This window comes from Coregonus clupeaformis, unplaced genomic scaffold (assembly GCF_020615455.1).
Source record: "Coregonus clupeaformis isolate EN_2021a unplaced genomic scaffold, ASM2061545v1 scaf0014, whole genome shotgun sequence".
NCBI classification, from domain to species: Eukaryota; Metazoa; Chordata; class Actinopteri; order Salmoniformes; family Salmonidae; genus Coregonus; species Coregonus clupeaformis.
In genome coordinates, this window is record NW_025533469.1 from 536,529 (window position 1) to 555,447 (window position 18,919).

General features: G+C 39.6%; 1 long non-coding RNA gene across 1 annotated transcript; it reads left to right on the forward strand.

Annotated features, from left to right (window-relative positions):
• The first annotated feature begins 4,673 nt into the window (after window positions 1–4,673).
• LOC123483044 lies at window positions 4,674–7,399 on the forward strand. Its single transcript, XR_006658043.1, has 3 exons — window positions 4,674–4,740; window positions 6,630–6,686; window positions 7,377–7,399. It is a non-coding gene; the product is annotated as an uncharacterized LOC123483044 (long non-coding RNA).
• Window positions 7,400–18,919: the final 11,520 nt, after the last annotated feature.

The following is an 18,919-nucleotide window of genomic DNA, read 5'->3' on the forward strand; positions in this document are numbered from 1 at the left end:
GGGTTAGAGGGGGTATAATACATGACCCTGGGTTAGAGGGGGTATAATACATGACCCTGGGTTAGAGGGGGTATAATACATGACCCTGGGTTAGAGGGGGTATAATACATGACCCTGGGTTAGAGGGGGTATAATACATGACCCTGGGTTAGAGGGGGTATAATACATGACCCTGGGTTAGAGGGGGTATAATACATGACCCTGGGTTAGAGGGGGTATAATACATGACCCTGGGTTAGAGGGGGTATAATACATGACCCTGGGTTAGAGGGGGTATAATACATGACCCTGGGTTAGAGGGGGTATAATACATGACCCTGGGTTAGAGGGGGGTATAATACATGACCCTGGGTTAGAGGGGGTATAATACATGACCCTGGGTTAGAGGGGGTATAATACATGACCCTGGGTTAGAGGGGGTATAATACATGACCCTGGGTTAGAGGGGGTATAATACATGACCCTGGGTTAGAGGGGGTATAATACATGACCCTGGGTTAGAGGGGGTATAATACATGACCCTGGGTTAGAGGGGGTATAATACATGACCCTGGGTTAGAGGGGGTATAATACATGACCCTGGGTTAGAGGGGGTATAATACATGTTTTTAATCAACTGCTCAGCCATCCTTCTGGCCTCTTTGATGACCATAACAATAATTCACCCATTTCAAATAACGAGAACATTTCATTTGCATTTTTGCAATTTATTTTTGCGTAAATTTTTATGTATTACGTATCCATACAATTTAGGTTGTAAAGACATATCTAGGATGATCAATGGAAACAGGATGCACATGAGCTCAATTTCCAGTCTCAAAGCAAAGGGTCTGAATACATCTGTAAATCAGGCATTTCAGTTTTTTTTTAAATAAATTTGCAAACATTTCTAAAAACCTGTTTTCGCTTCATCATATTATTTTTTTTATTTATTTTTAGAATAAGGCTGTAACGTAACAAAATGTGGAAAAAGGGAAGGGGTCTGAATACTTTCCGAATGCACTGTATATGGGAAATGCCATTTGGAAGATATATTCTTGTTTTACTGAACTATCACAATAATAAATATAATGTTAGACCACACATTTTGGACATGCTTGGACATTGTCCCAGGTCATTGAGAACGTTCCGTACATCACAGTTTCCTCCTGTGAATAGGCCAGTCTCCTCTTAAATATCTTAGTCTGGAATTAACATTGAGATTACTGACATACACGTAATAACCACTCATTGTACTCATAAATAAGGCAGCCTGTGTAATCACCTTGAAATAATAGAATTATGAAATAGGCTGAAACAAATTGTGTTTACATATGTTTAAGACTCACACTTACCTCAGCCTGTTTCTTCCACTTCATGATCTGGGTATCATTGCCGACCCTCAACCTGTTAACATGTCCTCTAGTGGCATCAGAACATAGGCAGATGGCCATGGAGTTCAGAGTGAAGAATATCTTCTCACAGCATCCTCCCCTCCACAGCTCCATCTCCAGGCATGTTGGTACAAACTTCATTTTATTTTGCCTGCTGGTGAACAAGGCCATTGACAGCACCATCCATGTCCCTCTGTCAAGGAGGTCCTGCTTCTTACGTTGAAAGTCGTCTCTGAAAAGAGGAGACATTAGAAGGTTTCTTCTCTTAGTTTTGTCTTTTGTCTCAGACAAGGCTTACATGTCAGAGGCGTACTTACTTTACTAATTTACTTGTAGAAACGGGTACAACTATATACAACATGTCAATTGTGAAATGATTGATATTGGACATCTAGTGTGAACATGATATTGGGTTAATCCTCACATTGTGGTGATTTCTCTACCTTTGGTGAGGTCTACATTGAGGTTTCTGGCCTGGGGAAGGGTTGCCCTCTAACAGGTGGTCATCAAAGGTGCCTTCTCCTCTGCCCACACCAGAGTCTCACTCGAGGAAAAGGTCTGAAAGACCTCTGTCTCCACCGGTTGGGACAAGGGACCATCTTTTTCCTGCACTAACTCCTTTTCTCTGAAAGTACATAGAAATCACACAAACCTATGATTCTACATTGTAGATATATGGTATGGCATATCAACTGAATTATAATCTCAAGTCTAAAAAACAATCACTCTTATCACATACTTCTACTACCTTACCTCTTGATGATGACCTCTTTGTACTTCTTCACGTATGACCTCATAAACAAAGCATGGAGGTATTGATGGCAATCCAGGTAATATCTGACCCTGGCAAGGGGACCAGACCCATAGACTGGAGGTGTCCTCTTCACCTCGGGGACAGGGGACTTTGTTGGTCTTCCAGACAATCTCACCTTCTTCACCTTAGCTGGTGTAACAGCCAATCTCACCTTCTCCTCCTTAGCTGGTGTAACAGCCAATCTCACCTTCTTCTCCTTAGCTGGTGTAACAGCCAATCTCACCTTCTCCTCCTTAGCTGGTGTAACAGACAATCTCACCTTCTTCACCTTAGCTGGTGTAACAGCCAATCTCACCTTCTTCACCTTAGCTGGTGTAACAGCCAATCTCAACTTCTCCTCCTTAGCTGGTGTAACAGCCAATCTCACCTTCTTCTCCTTAGCTGGTGTAACAGCCAATCTCACCTTCTCCTCATTAGCTGGTGTAACAGCCAATCTCACCTTCTTCACCTTAGCTGGTGTAACAGCCAATCTCACCTTCTTCTCCTTAGCTGGTATAACAGCCAATCTCACCTTCTCCTCATTAGCTGGTGTAACAGCCAATCTCACCTTCTTCTCCTTAGCTGGTGTAACAGCCAATCTCACCTTCTTCTCCTTAGCTGGTGTAACAGCCAATCTCACCTTCTCCTCATTAGCTGGTGTAACAGCCAATCTCACCTTCTTCACCTTAGCTGGTGTAACAGCCAATCTCACCTTCTTCTCCTTAGCGTGTGTGTGTGTGTGTGTGTGTGTATATATAGTACATTATATATCTATTAAATGGTTATATATTGATCATTATATATTATATTTATATAAATGACATATATATATATAATATAAAGTGTAAAACTAGCAGTGTAAATGTTAAAACAATAAATGTTATAGAATAAGAGTTTACTGAAAATAATAAGTAATTAAGTGAATAATTAAACAAATGTAGTGAATGTGTAGTGAATGTCTGTTTGTAAATGAAACCTAGGCTATACAATTATTGTAATATGTAAAAGAAAAAATATATTTCTATGATTTCCTGGTTTTTTTTTCTCAGTGTCCCTGGACAGAAAATGTGCCAATCAATAAAGTTGTATTTGGTTGACGCCCATCTGTAGATTGTGTGATTTGATTGGACAACAAGTATTTGGAGCCCTTGGTCTACGTCATTGGATATTCAATTGACACATGCACTCAGTTTCCACCTTCGAGAAACAAAAAGGAGGAAAATGTTGGTGTTTGTATTTGATTAACGTTTAATGAAAAAGTATGGATTTCAGCAAAAAAATTAAGACTCGCAACTACAGAGGACAAACATTTTATGATGAATTATTAGTATTGACCTTTTTGGTGTTTTTTTAAATTGTTATTACACGACAAATTCAAGCCAATTTTGTTTGCATTTTCAAATGATATATACTTATGGCTTATGCCTTAATTGTAGCAGCGTAACTGTGTTGTGAGATCTTAACTAGAAAAATAAGAAACTATTACTGGATATAGTCAATGGGATAGTTGTTGTCATGGTAGACTTTTAAAACGAATTATGTTGCTGGCCACCCCTTTACAACTCGGAAGGCATGGTTTTGCAGATAAATGAGTAAACGTGAACTACACTCTTAAAAGAAAAGCTTCCTGTAGGATCCTTTAGGATAATATAAGGTTAAAAATATACCTTAAGATGAATTTACAAGCCTATACTCTGCCATCAGCTCGTTGTTGAACCGTTGTAGATTTAAGGGGGTGCTTTTGAAGAACCCTTTTCAAAAGAGGGGTTCGTTTTGGAACCAGCAGTGCCCTCGTGAGTAAAGGCGTAGAATTCAAATTGAGACCGTTGGTCAAAAGACAACTGGAAGCGGGAAGCGCGCGGATGGTTGGAGAGACGCGACCAATAAGAGATGACTTGCAACGGATTGACGTGAAAGGTGAGTGATACCTTAGCTATTCGCTAGCTAAGATAATAATTCATCAAACTACTATCAAATAACTAAAAAACAATACATGATGTAATGTACTCTTGGTTTTTCATTAGCTAGCCAAGCTACATAGCCTGTAATGTTAGCTGGTAATTGTTGTATAAATGTTGGTACGTTTTAGCTAACGTTAGCTACAGTAGCTAGCTAGTTAAAGTTACTGTAACGTTAGCTAACTTTAGCTAGCTAGACTCAATATTGAGAAATTGTAGTCATTTAAACCCATGATATACTTTCTCACCATCTCCTTCCATCCTCCTCCCTTTAGTACCTGGCTTATCCTGCCCCTGTCCAGTTAAGTGGTGGAGAGTTTGGGAGCTGTGAGCTCGGATAGAGAAATGTATCAACCACCACGAACAGGTAAAACAGACACACACACACACACACAGATGACCCAATGTAGATTATGTTCGATTTGACAAAAAGAAGAATACATAAAGCAGATCAGATTAGTTAGATGCATTTGATATTGAATACTCATGTTGTTTATGTTGTGTTTGTGTCTAATTGATGTCTTTCAGGTTGGTGTATTGGGGCAGATTGTTCTGTCCTCTGTATTTCAGACCAAAGCAAGACAATGTTTAATGCTCACTATGGATCTACTAACAGGTTAGCTTCTATAAAGTATTTGGATGTATTTGAAGTGTGATTATAGTGTGTTCTGTGTTACTCCTTTGTCAATCCAATACTAACTGAATAGTGAATGAATGTATTTACAGTGAATCAATCAATCAATACAGTTTGATTATAGTGTGTTTTATGTCATTCCTTAATCTTTTCCAACACTAACTGAATGGTGAATGAATGTATTTGCAGTCAATCAATCAATCAATCAATACAGTGTTTGAACAAAATTCAACTCCAGTTGAAGAACTGGGACAAGCTATAAATCTCATTGTGGGGTAGGCCACATGTTATGAAGATGGTTAAAGCTCCTAAACTGAATTACATCATCAGCATGTCTTCCACTGTCCATACCTGCCTACACCTTTAACACCATAGACAAAATGATTCATTTGGACTATTAAAAGGGCCAGGATGAACCAAGCTAGATTACAGGTAAAGACTTAGAAGGGAGGATTAAAGCTCCCTAACATGTAATTATAGCAAGAAGCCTTTATAACTGCCCAAATAGGCTCTTTATTGAGAACTCTAATAGGCCAATTTGGGTTGACATGGAAGAAGAACTTAATGCCCCATTTGGAGCATCATATTATCTGAGTCAACACTTAAATGTGGGACTGCAGAATCCCTTATTATAAGAGACAGACATCCTCACCTTTCCTGACAAGCTCTGCTTCGTTATAGAACAACCATAAATACAAATTAGGAGGAAAGGTGGTTGTCTGGAAAGGGTGGGATAGGTTTTGTTTTAGCCTCAACACTAATACATTTCACTTTTGCGCTATGTGTCAACTTTAATTTGAGTGTGGCTGTGGAAGACTGGTCCCTTGATGATGTCTGCAAGTGGCTGAGTACCAATGATCTCCATGATTCCATCCCATCATTCCAAGGTTCACAAGAATGCCAACTCTCTTCAATTGTCCACTTTGCAACGAGCATACTGTCTTTGTGTCCAGACGACTCACACATATTGGCCTCTATCACCAGCATGAACCACATTTTCTAATTACCTGTGGAATTAATGGGTGTGGGAAAGCAAATAGATGTTTCAGCGCCTATCGGTCACACATCTACCAAAACCACAGAGCTTTTAAGCCCCAACTTAGATGAGAATTGGCCTCATGATGAATTTGAGACTGGGACTGATCCCATTGAAGATGACATGAGTGATGTAGAGAGTCTGCCAGAGGCTGAATATGTTCAAGCCACAGAGATCAACACTGAGCAGCTAATTGAAGGTCTCAAAATCAATATCTGTCTTTTTATTTTGAAAATCATGAAAGAACACTGCATCCCAGCTACGGTACAGAATAGCATTGTTGAGGACCTCAGAACCATTTTGGATGCATTTATGACACACTACAGAGATCCCCTCAGGTTTCATCTTACAAATAAGCAAATAAACGTGGTTGAACATGACGATCTCAGGGACTTGCTTAACAACTCTGCAGTATTTGAGGAATGCATTAGATGCATAAGCTCTGAGTGGATGCTGGAGCATTACTGTGTGAAAGAATTGGGCATGGTCAGGCCAATTGAAGTACCACTGAGCAACAAAGAAGGTTATAAAACAAGGTGATTTCAATACAGCTACATAGTACCCAGGCTATATGAATATAAAGAGACATGAGACAAAACAATCATAATGAATAAGATTACATGGACAGGGAGACCTGATCCTAGGTCAGCACTCCTCCTCTGAGACACTTCCCAGGAGTCACCAGGACCAAGAAACATAACACTTCCTGTTGGAAAGTCTAGTTACAGCAGGTGTTTACTGACATCTAGTGGAAGATACCAATAAAACACTTTATTATCAGGATGGGGAGAAGGCTGAAATGAAACAGAAAGTCTAAATGTGTTCTTTTGTACAGGATCCATTTTGAGACGACAGAGCAGAAAACAAGATATGGAGAGAACTAAAAAATTAAGTGAGTATTTCTAAGTATTTCTGAATAATAATCTAAGCCTATAACTTCAGTTTATTGTTGTTGTAGCCTTGTGTTATTATGTAATTATTAATGGCCGTGTTAAGTTAATTCAATTGGAAGTTATCAAGTGTCATCATGGTCACAGTTCTATTGCAATTGCTGATCAGATGTTAGAATGCATTAGATTGAAGGTAACAATCAGCCAGATTAGGCTACAGGTATAAAAATTACCTGGCTGTTGTTGACAAGCATGGACCTATTTAGTTAATATCCATGTTATTAATATCTAATACTGATTGAAATTACGACCCCATCCTCAGTAGCCTATTCCAGCAGGCTACTGGGCAACAGAAGCACTTCCTACCTCAACATCGTCTTGCTGTTCATGTTAAATAAATTAATCTGTCAATTTGAACTAAGCAAGCTGCTAAATCATTCAGCTTACATCTTGCCTACATCTTGCCCAGGCTATCAGGGGCTATGTTTTGGCCTAGTTTTCAGGCCTTGTGGGTGGGTTTTGAGTAGTCATTGGGCTAGAAAAAGTAATTGCATTAAATCACCTGACTGTTTGGATGTGTCTGTTAGTTAATGTTTTATTTCTTAGAGATAATGAATAAAAGAGAACAATTGACATTCAATAATTAGTTGTCACTGTGTTAACCACAACCAACATGCTGCATCTCTGTTTAGGGGTCAGTGGTCTAAAATGAGTCTCTCTGGAGAGAGAGAGGAGGGGGGCCCTGCCTCTAAAATGAGTCTCTCTGGGGAGAGAGAGGAGGGGGCCCTGCCTCTAAAATGAGTCTCTCTGGGGGAGAGAGAGGAGGGGGGCCCTGCTCTACAATGAGTCTCTCTGGGGAGAGAGAGGAGGGGGCCCTGCCTCTAAAATGAGTCTCTCTGGGGGAGAGAGAGGGGGAGCCCTGCCTCTAAAAGGAGTCTCTCTGGGGAGAGAGAGGAGGGGGGCCCTGCCTCTACAATGAGTCTCTTTGGGGAACATGACACCAAAACTAAGAGGTGAGCTGAAAATATTGTTTAAGAATTTATATTCCAAAACGCTATATAGGAGAAAAGAAAATCACATTTGTGTTTTTTCATCAGAAATGATTACTAATGGGTACCTTCAATATAACTATTGTAGATTTGAGATGTGATTTAAAACCATTGTTTAGCTGGAATGTAATGTTCGTATCCTGTATGTTTGACTGTGATACGTGGTCGTCTCACCTAGCTACCTTAAGATGAATGCATTTACAGATGCCATATCTTAATTTGACCCAGTTTCTCACAGCAGGAACATAATCCTGCAGCAATAGCAAATGTGTATTTTTAGGTGGATTATAATTAAGAGATATTTTCTGTAGGGGTTCATACATTTTTCATCAGGGAAAATCAAGTCTGACATTTTAAAGTGGAAATTACCCACTTTAGACACCTTTATAAAGCCTTGTAGTGGTTTAATAATTTCTTTAAACATTAAAAGCTAATTTACCAACATTTCTGAAAATGGATATATAGCGTTTTGGAATGAAACTCTTGTTTCCCCATCTGAACTCAGAGTAGATGAGAGATGTAATGTTTGTCTCTGTTGTGTTGAAGTCCAATCAAGGAGAGACCAGCCTCCCCTGTACCCAGCTGTGTGTCCATGAAGAGTGACCAGTCTATGGATCCACCTCAAAAATTTAGGTAAGAAGAACTCATGGGTCATGGTCAGTGAGTTAAACAACACTGTCTCCAGTCATTTCTCCTCTCCCATTTTCCCATTTATTTTTGTTGTTTTCATAATCCATAGGCTAAACCTTTTTTTCCATTTTTATAGTCCTGAAACAATATTAAACAAACACAACATTCCCTCCCTGTGTGTGTGTGTGTGTGTGTGTGTGTGTGTGTGTGTGTGTGTGTGTGTGTGTGTGTGTGTGTGTGTGTGTGTGTGTGCACTCCCTGGATGAGGAGATGTAATCTCTATCCTGATTGCCTAGTCACTTTTACCCCTACCTACATGTACATATTACCTCAACTACCTGGTACCCCTGCACGTTGACTCAGTACTCCTTATAGCCTCATTATTATTATTTTATTATGTTACTATTTCCTTTTTTTATTTAGCTAATTTTTATTACTTTTTAACTAAATTGTTGGGAAAGGGCTCTTAAGTAAGCATTTCACGGTAAAATGTACCACTGTTGTATTCGGCGCATGTGACATACAATTTCATTTAATTTAATTTGAAGGTCATGCGTAAAAACATGTCATCAGGTCGAGCAGTCGTCTCATGCCGAACGGTCGTCTCATGCCGAACTGCGCATGTGCAGGCCGTCAAATCAAAGGCACTCCTTCCATATAAAGTTGTTTTTGACTAACATGAAAACGTGTCAGTTTGTCACTTTCACGAGGTTGAAGTAATAATGTGTTCAACTACTAAAGACAGAACATTTATAAAATGAACAAATCAATCAATCCAAATTAGATTTGTCACATGCTCCTAATACAACAGGTGTAGACCTTACTGTGAAATGCTTACTTACGAGCCCTCAACCAACAATGCTGAGTTAAAAAATGTTTTACTAACAACTAAGGAAGTAATTTTTACTTTTTTGACTTCTCAAACCCTAAACCCTGGCCTGGTCTGCTTGATATGTGTACCACAATTATATATTTTTTTACATCAGCAGTTGTCACAAAGTGCTTATATAGAAACCCAGTCTAAAACCCCAAAGAGCAAGCAATGCAGATGTAGAAGCACGGTGGCTAGGAAAAACTCCCTAGAAAGGCAGGAACCTAGGAAGAAACCTAGAGAGGAACCAGGCTCTGAGGGGTGGCCAGTCCTCTTCTGGCTGTGCTGGGGGGAGATTATAAGAGGATATGGCCATTCAGTTCAGATCGTTTTTCAAGATTTTAAAATGTTCATAGATGACCAACAGGGTCAAATAATAATCACTGTGGTTATAGAGGGTGCAACACGTCAGCACCTCAGGAGTAAATGTCAGTTGGCTGTTCATAGCCGAGCATTCAGAGGTCAAGACAGCAGGTGTTGTAGAGGGAGAGAAGGAGAGGGAGAGAGAGCGAGAGAGAGGGTCGAAACAGCAGGTTCGGGACAAGGTCGCACGTCCGGTGAACAGGTCAGAGTTCCATATCCGCAGGCAGACCAGTAGAAACTGGATCAGCAGCATGACAAGGTATCACGTCCGGTGGAGCATGTATCGATACTGATAGGATCGAAAGAAGGGGAGTGCTGCTCTCTGATCAGTTTTCTCCATTAAAATCTTTCCTTAACATTATAATTATTTCACAATACTGACCACGGATCAGCTTCTAGAAAGATATTACTACCTACGGCTGGAAATATTGAGGTAGTTTTTCTAATGCTTACACAATAAAAATGCACTAAATCACAGATTTGGCACATCATTGTGCACATGTTAGGCTACACATCATGAAATATATTGAGACAAATTACAGACAATAGCCTACAAGTAGCAAAATTAAACTCAATATATTGAACATTGAATATATTTCAATATGATTGAAATAGGCCTATAGCCTACTGTTTATATTTTAATGCAGTCATCTCTGTTTTCATTTGAAGCAAATTTGTATAAGTCCCTTGTTTTGCAACTTTGTATTTGTAGTCAACTTTGTTCTGAATTTATCTGCGGTCACAGAGAGACGGATAAACCATGTGATTCTATGTTTAGCGGAGATCTTCTGTGTATAAAGTGACGCGAGAGGGCAAAAAAGCATCTATCGACGCACTTGGCTGTTCTACAAGTGGTCTGAGGCAGGTGTTAGAATATGAGCGTTTTCAAGTGCAACGTTAATAACGATGGTTTTGGGAAACAGCTCCGAGATTTTACAATGCTCCTACAAAGGTTCTAATGATGAACTTAGCCTTAAGATGCTTTTGGGATACCAGGCCCTGGACAAAAACATCTGTTAAATTCAAAGGTAAATGTTTTACATACAGATCTCATACTACTGGATTTATTTTTTTAAACAATTTTTTATATTGATGTTACAAATGTATCATGTATACAGTTCTTTATAGAAAATGTAGTTATTTGTTACATTTGACTCTGTAAACCTAGTAGTACTACTTATTTCTCTAAGAGTGAGGCAGATATATATATTATTACTGTGTAAACCTAGCAGTACTACTTATTTCTCTGAGAGTGAGACAGATGTACATTCAAGAATTAGTTGTCACTGTGTTAACCACAACCAACATGCTGTATCTCTGTTTAGGGGTTAGTGGTCTAAAATTAGTCTGTCTGGGGAGAGAGAGGACCAATTTTCTACTCTGAGACGCTTTTTGGATACGTGCCCAGATCTCAAAATATTGTTTTAAAAAACGAACAATTTTTGTTTGACATAATAAAAAAAGAATATCACTAATGTACCCGACTGTAAAGACTTGGTTTAGTTTATTGTGTGGCAGTGCTCATGTCCGCGCTTCTGGAACTGTCCGCGCCCCGTACAGAACTGTCCGCGTCCACGTACGGTTTGGCGCCAAGCATATTGTCCAGTTACGCGCAGAGTGGTCTGAGGTGATCTTGGGGAATAACGACGGAGTTCGTTACAGTGTTGAGATGCCGAAGTTTATTGTTCAATTTGCTTTTTGCGTAATGGTCAGTGACAGTATGAGTGTAGCCAGATCCTTTTCACTCGCTATCCTTGTTTCATTTTGTGGTTCACCGGATTCGGCATCATCCTCGAGGGACAGACGAACGACCTGCTAGCTATCCAAGCTAGTCGGTACAGCTAGCTAAGCTAACTACTCTACCAGCAGCATCCTAGTTATCCTAGCTACCACTACATCATCACCGGCTGCCTGCATTTCTTGTGGACCGATGGAGCTCCCTGGTTGTTTCTTCCACCTGTTAAATACGGTGGAGGGCTTCTCCCTCTCTCGTTGACGGATGCTGGCTACCTACCATCCCTCTGTCCGGTTCTCCTCTTCACTAGATGGACGGTAACTTTAGTGTTTATTAACCCCTCTCTGTCCAAGGACTGAACTTTTTGAATATTATTTTCGGGGCGCCTCAAGTTACATTTTTTACAAAGTTTATTTCTGATAAAATTTGTTCATTGGATCCGCCATGGAGCCCAGTTACATAATCTTACCTTCTGTCCCTGGTTATGAAGTAATCGCGAAAAAACAGGCCTTATGTTTGGGCATTTTTCACCCTGCCAGCTCCTATTAGTTCTACTGTAGGTTTACCTCAGGTAACTTATTATTAACAAGGTTACGGTTACTTGGTGAGCGCGCTCAATGTTAACCTGAGTACATGTTGTGGTGAGCCACAGTCTAAGAGGTGTTGTCTGGCGCAAAGCCATCAAACGTTAAACATTTTCTGGTCATGGTTAAACATATTTGTTTTAAGAAAAAAGTGTACAATCTAAACAAAATGCATGTCCCTGTCCTCTTTTTCAAGATGTGGCAGATTTAAACAGCCAGAATATTGTTTTTTATTAAGAAATAACAATTTTTCTGATGACTTGTTGTTTCTAAATGGCTGCTGGGTAATTTGATATGCATCGAAATCTTCGTTCATAGGCATCAAATTGAGCGAATGCTGCGCAGGTTCACTGAGTTGCAAACCAAATGGGTATAATGGGGTGATTGTTGTCTAATCGGGTGGTCAAGCTAATGGAATTGTAGATCTGACGCAGTTGCTACCTCAGATTATGAGCCTAGCAAGTGTCATATAGCTCAGTTGGTACAGCATGGCGCTTGCAACGCCAGGGTTGTGGGTTTGTTTCCCACGGGAGGCCAGTATGAAAATGTATGTACTCACTAACTGTAAGTCGCTCTGGATAAGAGCGTCTACTAAATATGTAAAATGTAAATGTAAAAAATTTAATGAATGAGTTATGTAGTACCCACAGATGGCCAAAGGGAGGCGCAAGAGTGCTATAAACCCATACTGTTTTTTGCCATAAAAACACTAAACCTAACAATCAATCAAATGTATTTATAAAGCCCTTTTTACACCAGCAGATGTCACAAAGTGCTATACAGAAACTCTTACCCTACTTATAACCTATTTTAGCCGTAACCCCTAATTCTAGGGTAGGGTAGCCTAGAACACTTTTAGAAACTATTTTAGTAATAATATTATCTTAATAAATACAATTATAGTATTAAATAGTGTTTTAATTATTTTGTTGTTATTTTATTATATGTATAATAGCAAGACAGAGCACTTGATAAATAAGACACATTTGTTTTATTTTTCAAATGTGGTTTGAATTGGGTGACCTAATAAACTCTGTGTGAAAGTCCAGCAATTGGCGTGGAGCAGGTTTGAGACTGATCTAATACACTTTATTTCTCAGCTGCCTCACCAACATCTGTACGTGAATTAATAACTTTTAATAGCTAAATATTTCCAATAGATGGCAGCATAAGACCACGAAGCATCAGTTATAGGCTACAAGCAGCAATATGATTGACATAAAATAGCATGCAACCAAATACTATGTGTCCCATGATTTTCTAAAATGGTCAGTCATTTCTTTAGTTAGCTATATATCTCGTATTAGGCCTGTGTTGCTTTTGGAAGAGCAATTAAATAGTGACTATAGCAGGTGTTGAACCCCGGGTAAATAATCACTAGTCAGATGCTCCAACCTCAACCCTAGTATACATGCATTTTTAAATACCTAATATTGTGATTAAACAACCTCGGAATAGATAAGACAAGAGTGCGTCTTCCAGCCCACCAATAAATTACATCATGCAACCCTCCCGGTTAGCAAATGTACCTCAACATGCCCCTCGCTTGTGCTAGAAGGCAGAGTGCTTGCTGCTGGTTGATGAATCTGACAATGAATGTACTAGGAAAATACGTTTTTCTCGACCAGAGGTGACTAAATTAATGTTCAGGCTTATTGATAATCATTATAGTAATGAAGTATGATTTCAAAACATGAGTATAAAAACAGGTGATAATAAACATGAATCATCATTATATTATTTCACAGTAATCTGTTAAATGCTTTTTCAGTCGTTCCTCTTGCGTTAGCAGTGTGGAAAGGGACAGTAAAAAGCGTGTGCAGGAGATTTCCTGTGAGGTGGAGTGGTGGTGTATCCAGGGAGAAAACTAAACTAACCTTCTGAAATGTCATTCATGGTCTTATGCTGCCATCTATTGGAATTATTTAGCAACTGCAGTAGTACTGAATAAAGTATATCCTTACTAAAGTAGTAATTACTCAGAATTGCAAAATGTGACATTTTCTAGTTCATTTTACCACTTACAACCATAAAATAACCATGTATAGCATAACAAACAATGAAACTGACATAAACCAAAAGCAGCATACATTTAATTAACTATATATATATATATACTATTTATTTAGATGGGGGACATTATCTGCCAAAGTAACACCACTGTAGATAAAGAAGAGCTCTCCAGTAGGTGAACCAAAACATTCAAAGGCCATTTTCTCAAAATTGAGGTTACAAGTTTATCATCTTTCAAAGCAGAATTACTTTCCCATTTGTCCTCAACTGTAGTGTATGATATGCCTTTTTCTAGCTGAGTCTCTACTTTTATCCAATGTAAAAAAAAAACACAATTTAAAATGTTGCTAAATAAGTTCGAATCGAGCCGGTCGGCCACATTTGATTGTGTAAAACCTAGCAGTACTACTTATTTATCTGAGAGTGAGGCAGATATATTATTACTGTGTAAAACCTAGCAGTACTACTTATTTCTCTGAGAGTGAGGCAGATATATATATATTATTACAGTGTAAAACCTAGCAGTACTACTTATTTCTCTGAGAGTGAGGCAGATATATTATTACTGTGTAAAACCTAGCAGTACTACTTATTTCTCTGAGAGTGAGGCAGATATATATTATGACTGTGTAAAACCTAGCAGTACTACTTATTTCTCTGAGAGTGAGGCAGATATATAGCATTTTGCAAAAAAACATGATTATTTGTCTCTCTGAAATGAAACCATCAAGTGATAGATTTTAAACAAATACATGTCTGTCATCGAACAACCCCATGCCATGATTAGATAGTGAAAAAACACACCAATCTCTTTCATAATTTATTCAAACAATAAAAGCTAATTTACCAACATTTCTGAAAATGGATATATAGCGTTTTGGAATCAAACTCTTCTTATGTTTCCCCATCTGAACTCAGAGTAGATGAGAGACGTAATGTTTGTCTCTGTTGTGTTGAAGTCCAATCAAGCAGGAGAGACCAGCCTCCCCTGTACCCAGATGTGTGTCCATGAAGAGTGACCGGTCTATGGGTCATCCTATAGAGTTCAGAGAGGGAGACTTTTCTACTGAACAAAGGTAAGAAGAACTCATGGGTTATGGTCAGTGAGTTAAACAACACTGTCTCTAGTCATTTCTCCTCTCCCATTTTACCATTTATTTTTGTTGTTTTCACAATCCATAGGCTAATCCTTTTTTCCATTTTCATAGTCCTGAAACAATATTAAACTAACACAACATTCCCTCCCTGTGTGTGTCTGTGTGTGTGTGTGTGTGTGTGTGTGTGTGTGTGTGTGTGTGTGTGTGTGTGTGTGAGTGTGTGTGTATGTGTGTGTGTGTGTGTGCACTCCTTGGATGTTTTGTCCACAGAAACCAACAGGAGAGATCACAGTCAGAGATTCTCAGTGGTCAGTCTTCCCAGAGTCATCAAACAGACCTGGCCTCCATATTCAGTGTATGTGGTCCTGTTATGTACATTTGTTTTTGTTTACCTCAATTAAAGTTGATCTGTCAATCATTCGTTCATGTGTTAATGAGAAAGCATTTAGTCTCTTACTTAACTTATTTACTTGATTCATTTCAGTTGCTTGAAGAGAATATTATGACATTTGTGAAGAACGAGCTGAAGAGGTTCAAGAGGATTCTTAGTCCGGAACTCCCAGAAGGCTTTGAGAGTCAGAAGCAGGATAAGGAAGTGGTGGATGCTGAATATGAGAAGCAGGAGAGCAGTGCCAGAGAGGGGGCTCTGAAGATCACACTGCACGTCCTGAGGAAAATGAACCAGAAGGAGCTTGCTGACACACTGGAGATAAGTAAGAGCTGTCTGCCTCATGTTGAATGCTGTTTTAGAACATTTAAAAGCTGTAGCTAAAGTACAGCTAAAGTAGCTGTTTAACTAAATGATATTGTAGCAGCCTTAACACAACACCTAGTGACCTCATCAAGTAGCAGCAGGGATGTCTTGTGTGGATTCATTTAGACAGAGAGAAGAGGAGAGAGAGAGAGAGAGAGAGAGAGAGAGAGAGAGAGAGAGAGAGAAGAGAGAGAGAGAGACAACATTATTAATGCCATCAGTAATACCAATAATGATATAAATCAGTCACACCAGTGTGTAATGCATTATGAAAACATTTACAGATTTATACAGACAAGAGAATAAATGATTTTAATTTGAACTTTATAAGACAGTCTTACAATACTGTAGGCATTAAAACAGATGTAATATTAATATCCTCTGTGTTGTTTCTAGATTCAGATGAGCGTGCTGTGATTCTTCAACGTGAACTCAAATCTAATCTAAAGAAGAAGTTTCAATGTGTATTTGAGGGGATCGCTAAACAAGGAAAGCCAACACTTCTCAATAAGATCTACACAGAGCTCTACATCACAGAGGGTGGAACAGGAGAGGTCAATAATTAACATGAGCTGAGACAGATTGAGACAACAACCAGGAAACAAGCAAGACCAGAGACTGCAATCAAATGTAACGACATCTTCAGACCCTTAACTGGACAAGACAAACTCATCAGAACTGTGCTGACAAAGGGAGTCGCTGGCATTGGAAAAACAGTCTCTGTGCAGAAATTCATTCTGGACTGGGCTGAAGGAAAAGCAAATCAGGATGTCCAATTAGTATTTTCATTCCCTTTTCGGGAGCTGAATTTGATGAAAATGGAAAAACACACTTTCATTGAACTTCTCAATCACTTCTCAATGGAAACCAAAGAATCAAGAATCTCCAACTACGACAAGTACAAAGTTCTGTTCATCTTTGATGGTCTGGATGAGTGCCGACTGCCCCTAGACTTCCAGAAGAACAAGATTTGTTGTGACGTCACAGAGTCAACCTCAGTGGATGTTCTGCTGACAAATCTCATCAAGGGAAATCTGCTTCCCTCTGCTCTCCTCTGGATAACTACCCGACCTGCAGCAGCCAATCAGATCCCTTCAGGGTGTGTTGACCAGGTGACAGAGGTACGAGGGTTCAATGACCCACAGAAGGAGGACTACTTCAGGAAGAGATTCAGTGATGAGGACCTGGCCAGCAGAATCATCTCACACATAAAGACATCAAGGAGCCTCCACATCATGTGCCACATTCCAGTCTTATGTTGGATTTCTGCAACAGTCCTTGAACACATGCTGAAACATAAGAGAGAAGAGATGCCCAAGACTCTGACTGAGATGTACTCACACCTTGTGGTGTTTCATACCAAACAGAAGAATGAAAAGTATCTTGGGAAAGAAGAGACAGGTCCACACTGGAATAAAGAGAGCATTCTGTCACTGGGAAAACTGGCTTTTCAACAGCTTGTGAAGGGCAATCTGATTTTCTATGAAGAAGACCTGAAAGAGGCTGGCATTGATGTCAATGAAGCCTCAGTGTTCTCAGGATTGTGCACACATCTCTTTAAAGAGGAATGTGGGCTGTACCAGGAAAAGGTGTACTGCTTCGTGCATCTGAGCATTCAGGAGTTTCTGGCTGCTGTATATGTGTTCCTCTCATTCATCAACAACAATGAGAATCTAATGGCCGAACCGCAAGTTACTGAAGATACTGTCTACAAGAGTGCTGTGGATAAAGCCTTACAAAGTGAGACGGGAAACCTGGACCTGTTCCTCCGCTTCCTTCTGGGCCTCTCACTGGAGTCCAATCAGAAGCACTTGCGAGGTCTCCTGACAAAGACAAGAAGCAGCTCACAGAGCCATGAAGAAACAGTCAAGTACATCAAGGAGAAGATCAGGGAGAATCCCTCTCCAGAGAGGTGCATCAATCTGTTCCACTGTCTGAATGAACTGAATGACCATTCTCTAGTGAAGGAGATCCAAAGCTTCCTTAGATCAGGAAGTCTCTCAGAAGCCAAACTGTCACCTGCACAGTGGTCAGCTCTGGTCTTTGTGTTGTTGACTTCAGAAAACGAGCTGGATGTGTTTGACCTGAAGAAATACTCCAGATCAGAGGAAGGTCTTCTGAGGCTGCTGCCAGTGGTCAAAGCCTCCAGAGCTGCTCTGTGAGTACATAACATGACATTTAAGTACTAATCATCAGGAAGAAATATTCAGTTTAGAGAAATATATGTATTATTGAAAAACATTTTGAATCAATGCATTGATGTTCACATTAGTATAACAATATGAACATACAATTCTAGGAGACAGAAGATTAATCTATATGTTGTTTAAGAGAATAAACCAAATGCATCTGCCATTGTCCTTCTACACTACTGGTGTTAAATTAACAGTTTGTTTGTGAAATCATGATGATCTCTTTGTCAGGCTGTCAGGCTGTGGAGTCACTGAGGAAGGCTGTGCTTCTCTGGTCTCAGCTCTGAGGTCAAACCCCTCACACCTGAGAGAGCTGGATCTGAGTAACAATGTCCTGAAGGATTCAGGTGTGAAGCTGCTCTCTGCTGCACTGGGGAATCCACACTGTAAACTGGAGACTCTGAGGTCAGTATTCCTGTATCACTCAATGAACACACACACACACACACACACAGGACACACATACTATACACACACACACACACACACACTGGACACACACACACTAGACACACAACCTGGACACACACACATACACACACTGGACACACACACACACACACACACACACACTGGACACACACTCATTGGACAACACACACTGGACACACACACAAACACACACTGGGGACACACACACTGGACACACACACACACACACACACACACACAAGGATTAATTGAGTAGTGTTTAGAAATATGTTATCTACTGTTAATAATGATACATTAATTCATTTATATACAGTACCAGTCAAAAGTTTTGACACACCTACTCAGTCAAGGTTTTTTCTTTATTTTTACGATTTTTTACATTGTAGAATAATAGTGAAATCATCAAAACTATGAAATAACAAATATATTTTATATTTGAAATTCTTCAAATAGCCACCCTTTGCCTTGATGACAGCTTTGCACACTCTTGCCATTTTCTCAACCAGCTTCACCTG